Raw genomic sequence first — 13,040 nt, forward strand, 5'->3', positions numbered from 1 at the left:
AATTTAGCTTCACTAATATGTTTATGGGCATAATTAAACACAATCTAGTAAATAAATTATTTATATTGGTGTAGTGAAGTTAGAAATTAATTTGAAGCTTTGCAGTTTTTAGCCTAATGATAAGCGCTAAAATATTCATATTTTCAGTCCTTATCTTATATGTTTTAATCCTTTGGTTTTGGTCAATTAGGTCATTTTACTTCCTTTTTGTGTTTTTGATGTTTTTACAGGCTTTTGGAAGAAAGTGAAGTAAAACTGGGTGATTTAAGCTAAAAAAGAGAATAAGGGAAAATTGGAGCTTCCTGGTACTGCGATCAATCGCAGGGTACCTGCGATCGAGTGCAATACCAGAGGAGATGCTGCATGAGCCAGGCTAGGAGCGATCGAGCGCAGGAAAAAGAGGCATCGATCGCAGACGTGCGATCGAGCGCACACGGGCTACGATCAAGCGCACCCGTGCGTAGGAGGCATTCCAAGTGGCGGCTACAATGTCCCTATTTCCATATTAGGGTTTTTCAAACTCCAAATTGTAATAGGACTGAAACCCTACGAAAACCCTAGGGTTTACTACTTTTCCAAGGACTTCTAAAGCCTATAAATAGACTCCTAAGCCTTTAGAATAGGGAGGCTTGGAGAAGGGAGAAGAATAGGAGCTCTCAAGTCAAATCTCGGCTTTATTCTTTCTTTTGTTTTCTTTTATTTTATGAAGATGTTTAACATCAACTCTATGTGTAGCTAATTTATTTAGTAGGGCTAGATTGAAGCCCTAGTTATGTTAAATTAATATTTCAACATTGGCACCTTGTGATGATCATGTTGTGCTATTTAACTTGATTAATACCTGCTTGCATGAATTCCTCATATGTATATGCCTGATCAACATGTGCATGTGGTATGGACTTGTTAGTTAGATCAATTTGGATGGCCGAGTCCTGGGTTTAACTTAAGTAACAAAAAAATTCACACCGCTATTCTTGGGTTAATCAACATAGGGAACCGGGAGTATGTATCCATACCCTAGGCCTTGTGTGTTTGTCGATTTCCATAGAACATATGCTTTTCTAAAGAACAACTTAGTATAGACATGCTAAATCGTTTAGGAAAGAAAAGAATTAGAGGATGGACCAAGTGGCTAATTCGTTGCTTAGGGAAATCAATAGCTTAAGGCGTTAGAGTTTAACCCTTAGGTTGGCAAACATTAAATATGCATAACTTGATCAAAGCATTAGCATATTGAAATACTAGTTTAATATAATTAGTGGTGGATATCAAAGCCCTGCCTTTACCCTTACATTATCTTTATATCTTTTTATTTTTATTAATATCAAATCTGTGGCAATTTGATATTTTTAATTAATTCTAAACAAAATCACAATCCTCGTGGGATTGATCTCGTACTTGCTGCACTATACTATTGTATTGATCTTGTGCACTTGCGAGTTAAAACGTATAGTTATTTACCTATTAATTTAGGTAGATTTTTGCACAACAAGTTTTTGGCGCCGTTGCCAGGGATTGCGGCGAATTTTGTTTAAATTTATCTTTCTTTAGTTTTGATAGTTTAATTTTCAATTTTTAATATAGTATTAGAAAAAAAAAAATTTAAAAAGAATTTTTGTTTCCCTTCACTTTTCTGTTTCTGTTACAGGTTACGGATTGGCATTCTGTGATTGCGATCAATCGTCAGCCAAGTGTGATCGAGCGCACTGAGATCGAACGCACCAACCTACGATCGAGCGCAGTTCTAGAGAGCATCCGGACCAGGCAGTGCTGAAGCTGCCAAGTTCATGCAAGGTCGTCGATCTCAAGCCTCAACCGTTTTTCCCCTCGATCCTGTAATTGAGCGGACAATTCGACAACGACCTAGAGACAAAGAAGGAGAAGAAGAAGTTGAAATGGAAGACATGCAAGAGAATCCAATTGGGCCAAGACCTCTAGAAGCAAATCCACCACAAGTGAGGAGACCTATGAAGCAAGCGTACGTGCCAACAAACCTCCATCAACCCTCATGCATAGCATATCAACCGGAGGTGGATGGTAGTTATTATATTTCTCCCCAAATTCTCAATGCATTAATCCACTTTAGAGGCACAGCTACTGAGGATCCCAACTTGCATTTAAAAAGAATTCTTTGACTTATGCAAGTTGCAGAATGTTCATGGCCTAACTCCCGAGAGACTTAGGTTAGTTCTCTTTCCTTTTTCCTTGAAGGATAATGCTAAACTGTGGTACAATTCCTTTCCTGCAGAATCTATTCATACTTGGGAAGAATTGACCACCACATTTCTGAAAAGGTTTTTCCCAGCCCAGAAGACAAAGCAACTTAAAAGGGAACTTCAAATGTTCCAACAACGAGATGGAGATTTGTTCTTTGAAGCTTGGGATCACTTCAATTCCTTACTCCTAAAGTGTCCACATCACAACATCCTTCAAGATGAGCAAGTGCAAATCTTCTATGAAGGATTAGATGATACAAATAAAGGGATGGTTGACTCAGCTTGCGGAGGAACACTGATGGAAAAAAGTAGTGAGGAAGCTGTGGAACTTTTTGAAACATTAAGTGAGCATTCACAGCAATTCTATTCAAGAGGAAGGAGAGGAATTAAGAGCAAGGGCATGTATGAAGTGAATCTCAGTGGATGATCAACTCATCAGTTGGCTGCAGTAGAAAAGAAATTGGATATGCTTGTCAAGGCCATGACTGTCCAGAAAACTTCACCTCTGCAACAAGACACACAATTCCAGGTGTGTGCTATTTGTTCCCATCTAGATCACACCACTGAGAAGTGCCCTTTTGCAGAACAAGAAGAGGTAAACTTTGTGGGACAGAACAACTACCCCCACAAAAACAACCCATACTCCAATACTTACAATCCAGGATGGCGTAACCATCCCAATTTTTCCTGGAGTAATAACCAAGGACAGCAGAAAGGGCCCCAACAAGCAAGTCAACCAGCTCAAGAACAAAAGATGAACCAACTGGAGAATATGATACATAACTTGGTGACGTCGCAACAACAATTTATGGCTGATCAAAAACATGTCAATACAAAGACTGAGCAAGCCATACAAAAGCTAGAAGTGCAAATGGGTCAGATGGCAAAGGAGCTGAGTGAGAGGAAGCAGGGGGAATTCCCAGCTCAAACAGTACCTAACCCAAGCAATCACCAGCAGCTGAAGGCAGTCATAGTTCAAAGAGGACCCACTCCTACCGAAAGGGGCCGGATACTTTCTGTTAGTGCGATCGACCGCACCCCAGGTGCGATTGAGTGCACTATGCCTAGACATGCGCGTCTCTTGCCGAATGCGATCGAGCGCACTTGGACAGCAGGGCCTGCGAACTATTTAGGTCACTTTTTCCCTAAGGCCCACAACCTCTCTCTCGGCGCCGTACAGTTCCTTCCCAAATCTCCACCTCCGGCACTCATTCTTCCCTCATTTTGCAACTAGATTTCACCAAATCCACTACACCACCACCATCTAAGACCCTTTTCCAGCCACCATACCACCAATTTCACTGAAAACCACATCACATTCCAACCTCACCCCAACCCTAAAACATCACCGAACACTCCTCCAACCTCCATATTTTTTTCAATTTTTTTTGCAATAGTGGGTTTTTATCCACCCACATTGCCTCTGTGTTGGATTTTTGGTGTGTTTGCAGGGAGTTTGGAGCATCCTTGGCCGAAGTTGTCATTGTAAGTTAATCGGACTGCACACTATGTGTTCGACAAAAGTCCCCAACCAACTCCCAAATGCCTAGAACACGTGCTTCATCTTCCAGAGGGTCTGGAGCTCATGATATGTCTCCCCCACCAGCTTTTGAGGAGCGGGAGCTCCTCTTTGAAACCACTTTCGCCATCAGAGAAGATTTCCAAAACAATGAGGCAACTCAATAGGTGGTTGCCGATTTTAGGCGAAGGGGTCTCAAGAAGCTCTTCAAACCAGTCACCTCGACCATCTACCGGAAGCTGGTCGTTGAATTCTACGCCAAGCTCTCCCATGATTGCAACAACTTGGCCGCTATCTCCTCCAAAGTTCGAGGGCAAATTGTGCATGCGACGAGAGCCGACATAGCTGCCGCCTTGCAATGCAACGATGAGCATCCTCCCGAGGCTGCCAATCTTGCCGAGCAACCGGCTCGCTATTATGTGGCAGAGACCATCGAAGATATGTGCCAAGGGGACTATGCAGATGCCCACCACAATGCTGGCAGCCGGTCCAAGTTGCCGCGAAGGTTATGGTTTGTGGACTCGGTGCTTCATCGCAATGCCTTCCCCTTGGGACACAAAACGCAAAGGCGAGATCAATTTCTACAAACCCTTTACGCCTTTCACAAGGATGCCTAGTATTCCATTCCCGAAATTATCTGGAACCAAATCTACAAATTTTGGAATGGTGTGCATGTTGGGGGATCAGAGTCCACTCACTCATGGGGGTTGCCTTTCCCTTACTTAATCACACATATCCTTCGAAAAAAGGGCATCAAAGGCACTGCAGTTGATGAACCAGTCACAACCACTCCATTATTTGGCATTCGCCAATGGAACAAAAGCTGCTCTCATATGCCCCAAGCACTCCCAGAAGCTGGGGAAGAGGTGGATGAGGCCGAGCCAATGGCTGAAGTTGAACCAGAATCTGAGTCGGTAACTGACAATGATGACGAAGCTGCAATTGATATTCGACCCTTCCAATACCGAGCCCTTTGAGAGCAAATGGAAGGCCTTCAACGAGAGCTCACCGATCAACGAAGGGAGGCCCGGGAAGATAAGGTCCACATGAATCAGTGCTTGACTGCCATGGAAGAAGTCATGCGGTCCATCCTAAGCCGATTACCCCCTCCACCATCTGGAGCATCCACTTCTGGACCACATTGAGAGAGGACCAGAGTCTGGCTGAAGACGTAAAACTTAGCGCTCATGGGAGGCAACCCATAGCATATCGTTTTATTTTGTAGTTTGATTTATATTTTGTTGTGTTTGCATTTGTGTTTAGTATTTTTGGTGTTTTGGTGTTATGTCGTTTTCTTTTACATTCTGTTACTGTGATCGATCGCACAACACATGCGATCGAGCGCAGGTCTCCAGTGGTGATGCTACCGCACTCTGTTAGTGCGATCGATCGCACATGTTGTGCGTTCGAGCGCACTTGGCAGCATCTCCTAGATATTTTTATTATTCTTTTTATGTTCAATTTTTATTTCATTTAGTTTGGTTCTTTTTACTTGGTTGTGTGTTTTCTTATTTCGTAGGGACAAGTGTGCTTCAATTCAAGTTTGGGGGTGTGCTATGAGCCATGCTTTCCAAGACTATATCGTCCATCTCTCGGGTACATTCTCTCCTTTATTTAGACACATTGGGGACAATGTGTCATTTAAGTTTGGGGGTATGGGCACACATGTTCACACACACTTTGTCCCAATTTCATGTTGTTTGTTTTGTGTGTTGTTTCTCTCTTGAAAAAAAAAAAAAAATCCAAAATATATATATATGCATGTTCATGTTTGTCTTAAAATTTTGGTTGATCTTAAAAAATTGTGATTTGATTTCATCAGTGAGCTTAAAATGATCTAATAATTGAGTTTTTCAGTTTGGTTACTTGCTTAGGACAGTTGAGAATTCACATGTTTGATCTGATCTTACACAAGCACATTAGCACATAATTTGTGAGGTATGACATGAAAGTTTAATGTGTGTGTTTCTATGTCTTAAGTGAAACTGGATGATTTATTAGATGGATACTTTGGCATATATATGTGTAAAAAAAGAAAAAATGATCATTGATAAGCTTTTCACTGAGTAACTGGACTTCTTGTCTCAAAGCATTGAGTGTTCACGTCAAAAGGTGAAGAATTTTGATTTGGTTAATGTCATGGTTAGTTTGATTTTGTAGCCTTTTTGACTCGAGTTAGTAAGTCCTAGGGGTGTCTCTACACCTAATGCCCTAAAACCATATGGTTTGGGAGTCATTGACTTAACACTCGTTACATGGGTCAATTAGAAAGCTTAAGGGAACCGAACATTGCACAACCTGGCGAAGAAGAAAAAGAAAAAAAAAAAAAAAAAAGAGAAAAGAAGAAGAAAGAGAAAAATATGCCATTGTTGTTCATTCTAATAGGGATTTCAGTGAACTTTGAGATATTGAGACATTGTACATTAGAAACAATTGGAAGCTTCATATTTATGTGCTAGTTCACTTTACCCTATTTTTAAACTTGCGATGTCTTAGCATGTCTTTTGTCAGTAATTAAATTTTAAAATTCAAATTCATTGTGAAGATGAAGTTTATCTTTTTAAGCTTGTTAATAAATGAGAATCATGGTTTCAAAGTGATGCTTTAATTTTTGGAATAACATGAACTCTTGCATGATGTTTGTGGGTAACATTTCTGAAAAACCCTCACGAGACTTCACTCGTCCACTAGGGAATTCCTAGTGGTTTAAAAGGCTTGTTGCATACGCTAAATGCAATCGTACATCCCACGAAAGATAGATTTATCTTTTGTTTTCTGTTTTTCCATTCCTGTTTTTGTTTTGTATTGCTAAGGGACTAGCAATATGTAAGTTTGGGGGTGTGATACGCGCTAAAATATTTATATTTTCAGCCCTTATCTTACATGTTTTAATCCTTTGGTTTTGGTTAATTAGGTCATTTTACTTCCTTTTTGTGTTTTTGATGCTTTTACAGGCTTTTGGAAGAAAGTGAAGTAAAACTGAGTGATTTAGGCTCAAAAAGAGAATATGGGAAAATTGGAGCTGCCTGGTACTGCGATCAATCGCAGGGTACCCGAGCGCAATACCAGAGAAGATGCTTCACGAGCCAGGCCAGGAGCGATCGAGCCCAGGCAAAAGAAGGATCGATCGCAGACCTGCAATCGAGCGCACACGGGTTGCGATTGAGCGCACCCGTGTGCAGGAGGCATTCCAAGTGGCGGCTACAATGTCCCTATTAACATATTAGGTTTTTTCAAACTCCAAATTGTAATAGGACTGAAACCCTGCGAAAACCCTAGGGTTTACTACTTTTCCAAGGACTTCTAAAGCCTATAAATAGACTCCTAAGCCTTTAGAATAAGGGGGCTTGGAGAAGGGAGAAGAATAGGAGCTCTCAAGTCAAGTCTCGGGTTTATTCTTTCTTTTATTTTCTTTTATTTTATGAAGATGTTTAACATCAACTCTATGTGTAGCTAATTTATTTAGTAGGCCTAGATTGAAGCCCTAGTTATGTTAAATTAATATTTCAATATTGGCGCCTTGTGATGATCATGTTGTGCTATTTAACTTGATTAATACCTGCTTGCATGAATTCCTCATATGTGTATGCCTGATCAACATGTGCATGTGGTATGGACTTGTTAGTTAGATCAATTTGGATGACCGAGTCCTGGGTTTAACTTAAGTAACAAAAGAATCCACACCGCGATTATTGGGTTAATCAACATAGGGAACCGGGAGTATGTATCCATATCCTAGGCCTTGTATGTTTGTCGATTTCCATAGAACATAAGCTTTTCTAAAGAACAACTTAGTATAAACATGCTAAATCGTGTAGGAAAGAAAAGAATTATAGCATGGACCAAGTGGCTAATTCGTTGCTTAGGGAAATCAATAGCTTAATGCGTTAGAGTTTAACCCTTAGGTTGGCAAACATTAAATATGCATAACTTGATCAAAGTATTGGCATATTGAAATACTAGTTTAATATAATTAGTGGTAGATATCAAAGCCCTGCCTTTACCCTTACATTATCTTTATATCTTTTTATTTTTTTTAATATCAAATCTGTGACAATTTGATATTTTTAATTAATTCTAAAGAAAATCACAATCCTCGTGGGATCGATCTCGTACTTGTTGCACTATACTATTGTTTTGATCTTGTGCACTTGCGAGTTAAAACGTACAATTATTTACCTATTAATTTAGGTAGATTTTTGCACAACACCTAAAAAGTAGTGTCTTAATTTTCATACTGTCTAAATGAGATTAAAACTGCTAAAGAAAGATACCAAGGCTAGCCACCTTTGTTGAAAGCTTAAGGTCTTCTAGTAATGATGATTATAGTAAATATCATGATTATAATGATTTAATATGGCAAGTGGCCAAGTGGGAATGCCAATAGTTAAAGCCTAAGTTGAATCGGAAACTTTGTACAGGCCAAAAATAGACTCAAACGAACTCGGAGTCCTCTATCTACTCTCAAAATTTCATGTCAATCGGAGTACGTTTGGACATTGAAAAATGGATTGGAATATACTGCCCTCATTTTGGACGAAAATACTATTTGGTATAGAGCATGAAATATGGACTAGGTTCATTCTTTTGGTTAAATACATCTCAACCCTTAGATCAAAGGTGTAAAAAATAAATCCTAACCATTCATTCTCTTATAAATAAAGCTTAAGCTATAGTCACTTTCACTATCTTTTCATTTACAATCTTAGGACAAGTAAAATTGTTTGCTCATCCTTTCATTTGATTTCTTAGTTCTAGTCGAATACCATATAGCCTAGATCTTTCTTGTAGTGTTCAAATGTTTTTCTAAACTAGCTACCTAGAGAAGATTTGGTGGTGTTTTACTTCTAAGGATTTTTGGGTAAGTGTTTCTTGTATAAATATCATGATTTATTGCTTTTATCACTTGTTTTCATTTAATTGTTTAAAGACCCAATAAGCATATAATGTAAAATAAAGTAATAGATACAAGTGAATTAATAATAATGAGTTAGTGGACAAAATCAATTTAGGACTTATAATATTATCTATATATTATTTACTTTAAAGTATTTACATTCAGTCATTTCTTTTATTGTCATTTAAATTTTAGTTCATATTTTTGGTTGTAAGGACCATTTGATCTCATCCCCTAAATATGAATTCAGTATTTACATTCAGTCATTTCTTTTATTGTCATTTAAATTTTAGTTCATATTTTTGGCGGTAAGGTCCATTTGATCTCATCCTTTAAATATGAATTCAGTATTTACATTCAGTCATTTCTTTTATTGTCATTTAAATTTTAGTTCATATTTTTGGCGGTAAGGACCGTTTGATCTTATCCCCTAAATATGAATTCAGTATTAACATTCAGTCATTTCTTTTATTGTCATTTAAATTTTAGTTCATATTTTTGGCGGTAAGGACCGTTTGATCTCATCCCCTAAATATGAATTCAGTATTAACATTCAGTCATTTATTTTATTGTCATTTAAATTTTAGTTCATATTCAGTCATTTCTTTTATTGTCATTTAAATTTTAGTTTATATTTTTGGCGATAAGGACCGTTTGATCTCATCCCCTAAATATGAATTCAGTATTAACATTCAGTCATTTCTTTTATTGTCATTTAAATTTTAGTTTATATTTTTGGCGATAAGGACCATTTGATCTCATCCCCTAAATATGAATTCAGTATTTACATTTAGTCATTTCTTTTAGTGTCATTTAAATTTTAGTTTATATTTTTGGCGGTAAGGACCGTTTGATCTCATCCCCGAAATATGAATTCAGGCATAAAGCTAGTTATAAGTAACTATTTTAGATTAAAATAATAAAATGAGTAAGTAAAGATGAAGTGACGGATAATAAATAAATATAAAAAGATAAGGGTCTTTAAACAATGATATTATTGGAGAATGAACTAAGTGTTGTTTGTATGTATGTATTATATGTAGAAGTGGAGCAGAATACTACACTAAGGAGAGTAAGTATGGATATACTTACTGAGTACTAGCTTTGTTTTATTGATATAGGAATTCTTATTTTGTCTTATTGATATAATTTTGCAATACAACTGCTGCATAATGTGTCTAATAAAATGGGCTGATAAGATAGCCACCTTAAAGAACAAGCTGGGTGGATTGCCGTGCGGAACTGTCGGTATCTCAGTGGATGGGGGTATATAACCGTCCAACATGCCTAATATATAACTAAGCTGGGGCGGTGTAGTTGCCAGCACCAAACAGGTAAACCTCTAAAGTGCGAGGGACATAACGGACGTAAGCGGGCTAAGAGCTTATGACAAGAGGTCTGAAGAAAGATTATCATAAAACACAAACTAATCTGTCATTACGCTGCATTCACAACTCATTCATTATTATATATTTTAGTCTTTAATCTTACTTGTTCAAACTAGTCTTTTTAATCTTTGTCTCTAGAAAATAGATTACTCACTTGTTTGCCTATGTAAATATGATAACGTCATCTTTACATAGATCATGATGCAGGAATAGAAAGTGAGAATGATGGTCATTTTACTGGTTTTGATGGTTGATAGACCATCGCTATTCTACATCCTCTTTCCAGCATCGAATGCAAGAGTGGAAAACAGATTCCCGTTAACCACATATCTATTATATCTGGTAGCTGTCTCCTTCGGCCCTCTACAATGCATTACCAGTTTGTCACCTATTTCCTGCCTGTGTCGATCATCTAATCGATTGACCTGCGAGTATATTGCATACAATTGACCATAAAGAAGTTAGTTGTTATGAACCATAAGTAAATATAATCGGACTGTAATAGTTAAACATCACGGTAGTCTTACGTAGTCACGGTACCAATCGCAGAACAACTCATGATGTTGGATTTCCAACTAATCCTCCATCGTTCGCCCCTATCGCATGATCGCCTAAGTATATCCATGTGCACCCTACAATACAAAATTAGTTTTATTATAATTCACAACTAAGGGTGCAAGGTGATATTGAAGTTGCATAGATTACTAACACGACTTACGTCCGTAGTTGAAGGAACTCGTCTGAGTTAAACATAATGTATCGGTGAATCTATGTCAATGTGACACGGTCGAGGATGACTCGTGTTCCCGCTCCTTTGAACCATCCGGGTTTCTTTGAGCCCTATTGTGAAATGTTGGTGCATTGTCTAAATACCTCGAGCAGAACGCCACAAACTCAGTTGTTATGTAGCCCTCCGCAATGCAGCCCTCAGGAGCCGCTTCATTGCGCACATTAGATTTGAACCCCCTAAGGCTCCTACATATGAACATAATTTATTCAGTACAATTAGTGATAGTTTTATAATAGAGAAAAAATAAATTGATGAATAATCGTAAAGTTATTTTACTTCTTTGCCGGATACATCCACTTATATTGTACCGGTCCACCGAGTCGGCATTCATGGACAAGATGTACGACCAAGTGAACCATTATGGTAAAAAAACTTGGGGGGAAGACCTGTTCCATTTGGCACAAAGTGATACAAATGTCACCCTCTAGTCGGTCCATATCCTCTTGTGTTAATGACGTTGAACATAGGCCCCTGAAGAATGCAGACATCTCGACAAGTGGTCTAACCACGTTACCTGGAAGTGATCCATGCAATGCAATAGGGAGAAGTTGTTGCATAATGATGTGACTATCATTGCCCTTCAAACCGGATATCGTACGATCACTAAGTCGTACACATAAGGAAATGTTCGAGGCATATCCATCCGGCACCCTTACATTTTGAAGCACTTTCAAAAAATGTGTTTTCTTGTCCTTAGACATCGTGTGGCAAGTTAGGGACATATATGTTTGACCATTCTCGCTTGTGTACGAATGAAGTGCATGTCTCAACCCCATTTCTTGCAAGTCTGTACCGGCTTGGAGGTTGTCTTTCGTTTTCCTTGCATTGTCCAGTATTGTGCCAAGTATGTTATCCATCACATTTTTCTCAATGTGCATGACATCAAGGTTGTGCCGCAATAAATTATCTTTCTAATACGGCAACCCAAAGAAAACACTTTTCTTCTTCCACAATACATTAGCAGTCTCGCCTCCTCTTTCTGTAGGCCCACTCTTCTTCTGTTTCTTGTCTTTTTTCTTATTATCCGTCCTTACCTTACTAGCATTTTCATCTCCAAATGCCATATCTTCTATGTGTCTAAGGATTTCATCTCCACTTGGCACATCGGGGGCAGATTCTAGTTCTTGCTTGCAATCAAATGTTCTTTTGTTCCTCCTCCATAGATGATCCATGGGTAAGTATCGCCAGTGCCCCATATAACAAGATTTCTTGCCGTGTTTTAACCTTATGGACCTTGTCGAGTGCATACAGTAGGGACATGCCTTCGCACACCTGTTAGGCCACTCGGACAAATCTGCGTATGCCGGGAAGTCATTAATTGTCCACATCAACTGCGTTCGCAACATAAAGTTCTTCTTCTTGGAGACATCAAATGTGTGGACACCTACAATCCATAGTTCCTGTAACTCCTCAATTAAGGGTCTAAGGTAGACATCTATATCCATTCCAGGTGACTTTGGGTTCAGAATTATCAGGGATAGTATAAATGACGTTTGTTTCATGCACATCCAAGGAGGTAAGTTGTATGGTACAAGCATTACAGACCAAGTGTTGTGGGATGTACTCATGTTCCCAAATGGATTAAATCCATCCGAGGTTAGTCCAAGCCTGACGTTCCTACTGTCCGCTGAGAAGTCTGGATGTAAATTGTCGAATGCCCTCCATGCTTCACCATCGACCGGATGCCTCAAGACACCGTCCTTAGCTTGGCCTTGTGCATGCGACCTCATATAGGGGGCAGTATGTTCTAACGTAAACAACCTCTGTAGTCGCGGTATGAGTGAAAACCACCGCAACACCTTAACTGGACGTTTCTTAGTCGATGATATGGGTTGACCATCCTCATCCAAATGAATTTCATCATTTCACTTAGATACTCCACAAACGGTACATGAATCTAAATCCTTATTGTTCTTCCAGAATAACATACAATCATTTCGACACACCGGGATCTTCTCATACCCGAGGCCTATGTCCCTTAAAAACTTTTTTGCCTCATATGTATTAACCGGCAAAGCTTCATCACTCGCAGGTAGCAACTGATTGATGAACTCAAGGAAAGATGAGAATATCACGTTACTAAGTCAATCAACGCACTTCAAGTTGTACAAATGTATAGTAACACTAAGCTTGCTATGTTTGGTCCCATCATGAAGTGGCTTCTCTGCCTTTTTAAGCAAGTTGTAGTACTTTAGTATGTCTCCTTCAACAGCTTCTTCATTCACATTTT

This window comes from Corylus avellana, chromosome ca7 (assembly GCF_901000735.1).
Source record: "Corylus avellana chromosome ca7, CavTom2PMs-1.0".
Lineage (NCBI taxonomy): Eukaryota > Viridiplantae > Streptophyta > Magnoliopsida > Fagales > Betulaceae > Corylus > Corylus avellana.